The following is a 7,232-nucleotide window of genomic DNA, read 5'->3' as shown; positions in this document are numbered from 1 at the left end:
CTGCGGTCGTAGAATAGGCCGCAGAAATGCCTACTTCTGCCCAACATTTTCTTCAACTCCCCAGCACACTGTTTAATCCAAAAATTCACGCGAAGAATTTATACAATCCTCAAACACGTAAGCCTACTCCGGCACGACGAAACCTTGAATTCATTTGCGAATTTTTACGGGGCTTTACACTAAAATACTTCGAAATTTTTCGGGGTGTTACAATTCGACCCCAACCTAGTTGGGTTATTATATTTGACATCGACCACCTTACACCGTTTATATAGGTGTAATTTGAGAGTACCACCAACTCATTTCTCGAAATGAGGATATGACTTTTGGCCTATACTCTTTTATTGTCTAAAGGTCTGTCACCTTTTGTCTTTTCCTTCACTTGACTATAAACTCTGTCATCCTTTCATATTTTGATTTACTGTTATCACCCATTTATCACATCTTACTCACAATGTTTCATTTACTCTCTTCTTATTCTCCTGCTAATATTTCTGTCTATCACCTTATTCTGAAAACTTCAACAAAATATTCTTTCACTTTTAGCTCCCCTTGCTCCATCCACTGGATCTTCTGGTCTCCTAACACTCTTTGTTTAATAGGGATGAGAACCATATAAAGGTAAATATTTATCCCTTCTAAGATTCCAGTGCCAATCTTCTAAACTTTTTGGACGTTCTAGTATTCATATCAAAATGTACTATTCTAGAGCGCACCATCTCAGTGTCTCACAAGGAGAACTACTATCACATTTGCAATATCCTTTGGAAATGTTAGCTAATGCTAGCAATCCATCCACTATTTTGGGCTACTCTAACCCCAGCTGGATCATGATATCCCATCCTTCTCTTAAACTATATTTGTTAGCTCCCATAGGGTATAACTGATATGGGTGCTGTCAAGTGTATATATCTCTATTACTGTTGAAAGTAACTCAGAATGCATATATTTATCTGCATGAATTGTAAATACTAATAATCTTCACTAATTGGGTACCTCATACCCTTCTTCACCTTGCTTCTTTTGCTTGTTAAAACTTGTATCTACCTTCTGATTCTCTCGTTGCTTTTTACCATATGGGTGGATTGATATTAAAACTTGTATCTACCTTCTGATTCTCTCGTTGCTTTTTACCATATGGGTGGATTGATATTTATGCCTTAGGGCTCCTTATAAAGAATTACACGTCTTAGTACGTACTTGATTTTCTCAAGACTTCACATTTACTCATCACAAGTATGATGCAAAATCGAGTTCTTCTGACTCAACTCTTCCACAACAACTTTTAATCTCTTATCAACTGTCTTTCTGGATGTAGGTAATGTTGTATTACAAATAAAGTAGAATTTAGGAGTTTGAATTCTTACAACTGAGCTCTACGATGATTGGAAGTGCCATGTTGTTGCTAATCTTTAATGATGCTTGAAAATGAAATAAGCGATTTTGAAGAAATAGAGTGTGGCCAACGTGCCAAGAATTTAAGTTATGACTGTGGCTAGTAGTGCAAATGATTTGAGAGAATGTGATAAAGCATATGAAATGAGTCTCGACTCGATTGTTTAAAAAAAAAAAACAATTTCGAAAATAGAATTGCCTAAAGGCTTTTGTACTCAATTCATGCCCATAAGTTGCTGGTTTAACTAATGCTTTGCTTTATAAATATATCCAGTGTGATTCGAGTTCTTACATAGTTAGGTGTTGATATTATATATTGTCTTTTCTGGGAAGGAGTATTGCAAGAATAAATGGTGAGTACAATTGTATTTATGTTACCCTTGTGTGCAAATCAAATCAAAAATGTTTTTGGGAGCATCATTAGCAAAACCGAGGAAGGCTGGGTCATAAGGCCCACACCTGAAACTACACGTGCCGGTGTAGGGGGTGGATTGTGATTATTCTTCTTATTTGGGTTGAAATTGAAATATTGGAGAAATTGTGATATTATTCCCCTTAATTGGGATGAAACTAGTAACAATTGTGGATTGGAAAAGTCAACCCACACGGCATATATGGGAAGGCGGTCTAGCTGATCGGGTGGATATCGGATGCCATGTTGCGCACATGATGGTACTACTCTTGGTAACAACTTTCTTTAACATCATTTGTCAAACCACATTGTTCGTGGTGAGATGGCCTAGCCGATCGGGCGTGATCGGACTCCGTGCTAACAAAGACGGTGGTATATCGGTGCTAATGGTCTACCAACCAAAATTATATATGAAGTTCGTATTTTGAAAATTATTATGTTTTAATCGGACATTGGGATATTGTTGATTGTGACTTGCTGTTTCTATGTGTTGTCTTTTCTTATATGGGCATTCTATTTTGAAAGAAGATTTTTAGCTATACATACTAGTGCTATTTGACAGTACTAACGTCCCTTGTGCCGGGGGTGCTGCATCTCTTAATGGATGCAGGTGGTTCTACAGTAGGCGGCATTGATCAACGATAGCAATACACTCTTTTTAGCTGATTTGGTGAGCCCCACTTTATTTCGGGATCATGGATCTTTTGTTTCTCATGTACTGTGTTTTGAGGTATAGCCGGGGCCTTGTTGCCGGCATTTCCATAATACTTTTCTATTGTACTTAGAGGCTCCGTAGACAGATTGTGGGTTTTGGTTGATGTTGGGATCTGAATTAGAAATGTTGGCATTTGGAAATCATGTTTGATATTAATTCTATAAACTCGTAATATTTTGGAAATTATGAATGAAGCTGCTAATGGGAATGAAAAGGCAGTTGTTAATAGAGTTTTTTCAGTGTTTGAGTAATGGAGTACATCTCCTCTTTATTCATAGATGAGTTTGGGTAGAAGGTAATCTAACAGGCTTGCTCGGCCGGGTTCTCTCGGTCGAGCGCCGGTCGCGCTCCCCGAGTTTGGGGCGTGACACTATGGATCTCCATATACGTTTTCGGGCATACGCCCAAATACAAAATCATGATACGAACCTATCGGTTCCATCAAAACACCGCTCCGGCGCAGTTTTAACATAATTGAAACCTCGGTCAACATTTTTAACTTAAACCTCTAAAGTGAGAAGCATTTATCCAAATTCAACCAGAGACATCCAAAAATCAAATCCGACCATGAACACAAGTCATAATACATAATATGAAGCCACTCAAGACCTCGAACCATTGAACAGAACCTCAAGGCTCAAAACGACCGATCAAGTCGTTACATCGTGACAACTCACTGAATCTGATGGCATACTCCGACACTGTCATAGTTCCCTAGAGTAGCTGCTCAAAATCTGTGCGCCATGCATACCGAAGGTTCTAGGGAACAAACTCCCTCACAAAAATATCTGAAAACTGAGCCCAAGTGAGTGGGGCTGCATCAGCTGGCCTACCCTCCTCGTAAGACTGCCACCACCTATATGCTGCTCCTGACAACCGAAATGTAGTATAAGTAACTCTGCTCGAATCCACAATATCCATGGTGCGGAGAATACAGTTGCACTTGTCTAGAAAACCATTTGGTAACTGCGCCATTGCAAGTAGGAGGGTCATACTTCTTGAACCCCTAAAGTCTGCTCTACTCCTCCGCAGATGCCTTTGGCCTGACCTCAGGTTTAACCGAAATAATGGGTTTGGCTTTCATAACTCATAAATCTAATCAACATGGACTCATTGCTCTAGAGGTATGGCCATGGGAGTCTGAGCTCTTCCCCCAGCCTGAGATGTAGCTGGAGCAACCGGGAACAATCCCGCCTAGGCTAGAGTACTGAACATGCTCAAGAAGTGTGCTAGGATCTCCTGAAGTCCAAGGGTGACAACAGGCGCCTCGGGTGCCTGTCCCCAGCCGGAGCTACTGGTGGTTCCTCAGTCGTTGCTCGGGTAGGTGCTCTGGCTGCAGCACGTGCCGCTCCTCGGCGTCTGCCTCGGCCCCGACGTCTTGCGGTTCTAGAAGGGGGAACGAGTGTCCGATCATCTGATCCAGTAGTACGTGTCCTCACCATATTTGAGACAATAGAAAGACAAAGGCTCAGATTTCGAAATCAACAAATCCGCACGATAAGTAATCAAGGAAGTGGAATTTTCCTTATAGTTCCATAGCCTCTCGAAGATAAGTACAAATGTCTCTTCAATGATCCGAATGACTTTACTAAACTTGCTTATGACTCGTAGAACCTATGAACCTAGGGCTCTAATACCAACTTATCACGACCCAAAATTTATCTAGTCGTGATGGAACCTAAACCAACCCGCTAGGTAAGCCAACTCATAGTTAACACAATGAAAATGAGAATAATATGAAATCAATAATAAATTAAGTGGAATTTTTATACAATAACACAAGGACGGGTAACACAAGTCATGAGCCAGTGAGAATTAGATTTACAAAGCTAGTATGAAATCAATACAACATCTATTTCGAATGTACATAAACAGAATCAAAATCAAAAACTACCAAGGACAAGTGATAGCTATATCCGGAACGCATGTATATCTTTAGTGCCAACGCCCGTCATCTACTGCATCTTAGCTCCAAGATTTTCACGCAAGGTGCCGAAGTGTAGTATGAGTACAACCGACCCCATATACTCAACAAGTATCGTAACTAACCTCGACGAAATAATAGAAGCAAGAATTATAAATGATACTCAATAATCACCTGTATAGTTCATAATCCCAACAAGTACATAACAGTAATATGATCAATTCATGAATCACAAAAGGAGCCACCAAGGAAATTGCAAGTAAAGATGAAATGCAGTAACCAAATATCAATAAATTGAAGTGCTTAACCCGATCCAAGTAGAAATCACAATACGGCTCTAAGGCCCACATAAGAATCTCAATAACCGAACCAAACCATTGATCAGCTCTCCCAGAGCCCACATCAACCAGAAACCCTTCGATTACTCACAATCTGCGTTTGCACTATCAAGAAGGAACATGAAAGGGTGACACTAGGGGGATGAGTTCTTATCCACACGCTGCATAGATAACTCACGTGCTGCATGGACAACTCACGTGCTAATAATATCAACCGCACGAACAACTCACATGATATACTGACAACATATGTGCAAATAATAAATATCTTGGATCCGCATGGATAACTCACGTGCTAATAGTATCAACCACATAGGAAAACTTACGTGCTAATAGTATCAACCGCACGGACAACTCACGTGTTGCATGAAATATTCACGTGGCAATATCACAATTCATCCGGCGTGGTCACAAGCTCAATATCACAATCCGGTCGGCGTGGTCACATGCTCATTATCACAATCCGCCCAGTGTGGCCACATGCTCAATATCACATTCTACCTAGCGTGGTCATATGCTCAATATCACAATCCACTCGGAATGGTCACAGGCTACCAGTCCAACCCATATAGCACAAAAAGCATAAATACAAGAATACATTTATATGATCAAAGAGCATAAAATTTCATGCTCCTGGACTGGTATAAGTGACATGTTAAGGTGTATTCAAGTGCAAAGTGTGCTTTCATAGATCACATCAGGCAATTACTTTACAAATGCATCAGTTATCAGGTACAAAGAGGATATTAACCTATATGTAACCTCGAACATGGCTCATATAGCTCACAACAAAGGTACGAATATAAGAATCATCACAACGTGAAGATTAGCAACCAATCCAAGGCATATCATAGCCTAATCACTACCTCGAGCATGAAAAATACCCCGGTGCATGCACATGGGCTCAACCCCACACATGTGCGCCATCTGTAGCACGTAGCTACCACAAATAACTCAGGAAACTAGCGCCTCAACCAAGTTTAGGTAAGATACTTACCTCAAGCAAACCAAGACAATACTATTTGAAATGCCATCCGACACGAATCAACCTCCGAACGGCTCGAAACTAGCCACGAGCAATTCAAAAACATCAAATAATTCCATAGGAATCAAACCCAAAGGATAAAGATCTAATCTTTAATCAAATACTCAAAGTCAACTAAAAGTCAACCTGGTCCCATACATTAGAACCTGACAAATCTCACAAATTCAACAACCCTTTCAAATACAAGTCCAACAATACTAATTTTACTCAAATCTGACTCCGAATCGATATTCAAATCTCAAATATTTACTTTAGAAAAGCTTAGAAAAAAACCCCAATTTCTCTTATAGACCATCAATCAAATGCCAAAATCAAAGATGGAATCATATAAAATAATCAAATTAGAGTCAAAAATAATTACCCCAATCAAAATTGTGAAAATCGCCTCAAGAATCGTCCAGATTTGAGCTTTATAACTCAAAATAAGATAAAATAACCAAAACCATCGAATATAACATGTTCTGCCCAACACTTTCGCACCAGTAGTCGCGCAGCCGCTTTTGCTGTATCTCTACTGTGAACAAACTCTCACTTCTGCGATTACCACATAAAACCTAACCTCTCGCACCTGCAGAATATCTTCCGCTTCTACGACATTGCAGGTGCGAGCAAAGCTCTGCATCTGCACCCCACTTGCTTCTACACCAAATTGATCGCTTTTACGGTCTCGTAGATGTGGTGAAATCTCCGCATATGTGGACTCCTACCCCAACTGTAGATTGTGCTTCTGCACCACATCGACTGCATCTGCACCCAAAGTTCTGCAGGTGCAGCTACACCAAAACCAGACATACCAAAACACTCCTAATTTATCCAAAATCAATTCGAAACACGCCCGAGCCCCTCGAGACCCTATCCGAACATACCAACAAGTCTCAAAACATAACACGAACCTACTGGAGGCCTCACATCACATGAAATAACATCGAAAACCACGATTCACACATCTATTCCACCCTAAGGAACTAATGAACCTTTAACTTCCAAAACTCATGACGAACCATATCAAATCAACTCGAAATGACCTCAACATTTGCAAACTAGTCCCAAATAACATAATGAACCTATTCCAACTATTGGAACAACAGTGTGAACTCGATAACATCAAAGTCAACTCCCGCTCAAACCTATGAACTTTCCAAACCTTCAAATTATCAACCTTTGGCAAAAAGAGCCGAAATCTTGTAGAATCATCCAAGTGCAAATCCGGATATACGCCCAAGTCCAATATCATCCTCCAGACCTAACAGAACCAACAAAAAACCGATCCAAGGTCAAATGCACCAAAGTAAAACTTGGTCATCTCTTCCAACCTAAAACTTTCATAATGAGAATCATTCTTCCAAATAGAATCTCGAACCACTCGAAAACTAAAACCGGTGATACACCCAAGTCAAAGTACA

Source organism: Nicotiana tabacum, chromosome 4, assembly GCF_000715075.1.
Source record: "Nicotiana tabacum cultivar K326 chromosome 4, ASM71507v2, whole genome shotgun sequence".
Taxonomy (NCBI): domain Eukaryota; kingdom Viridiplantae; phylum Streptophyta; class Magnoliopsida; order Solanales; family Solanaceae; genus Nicotiana; species Nicotiana tabacum.
The sequence above is the reverse complement of the archived record's forward strand: the minus strand, read 5'-3'. Positions refer to the sequence as shown.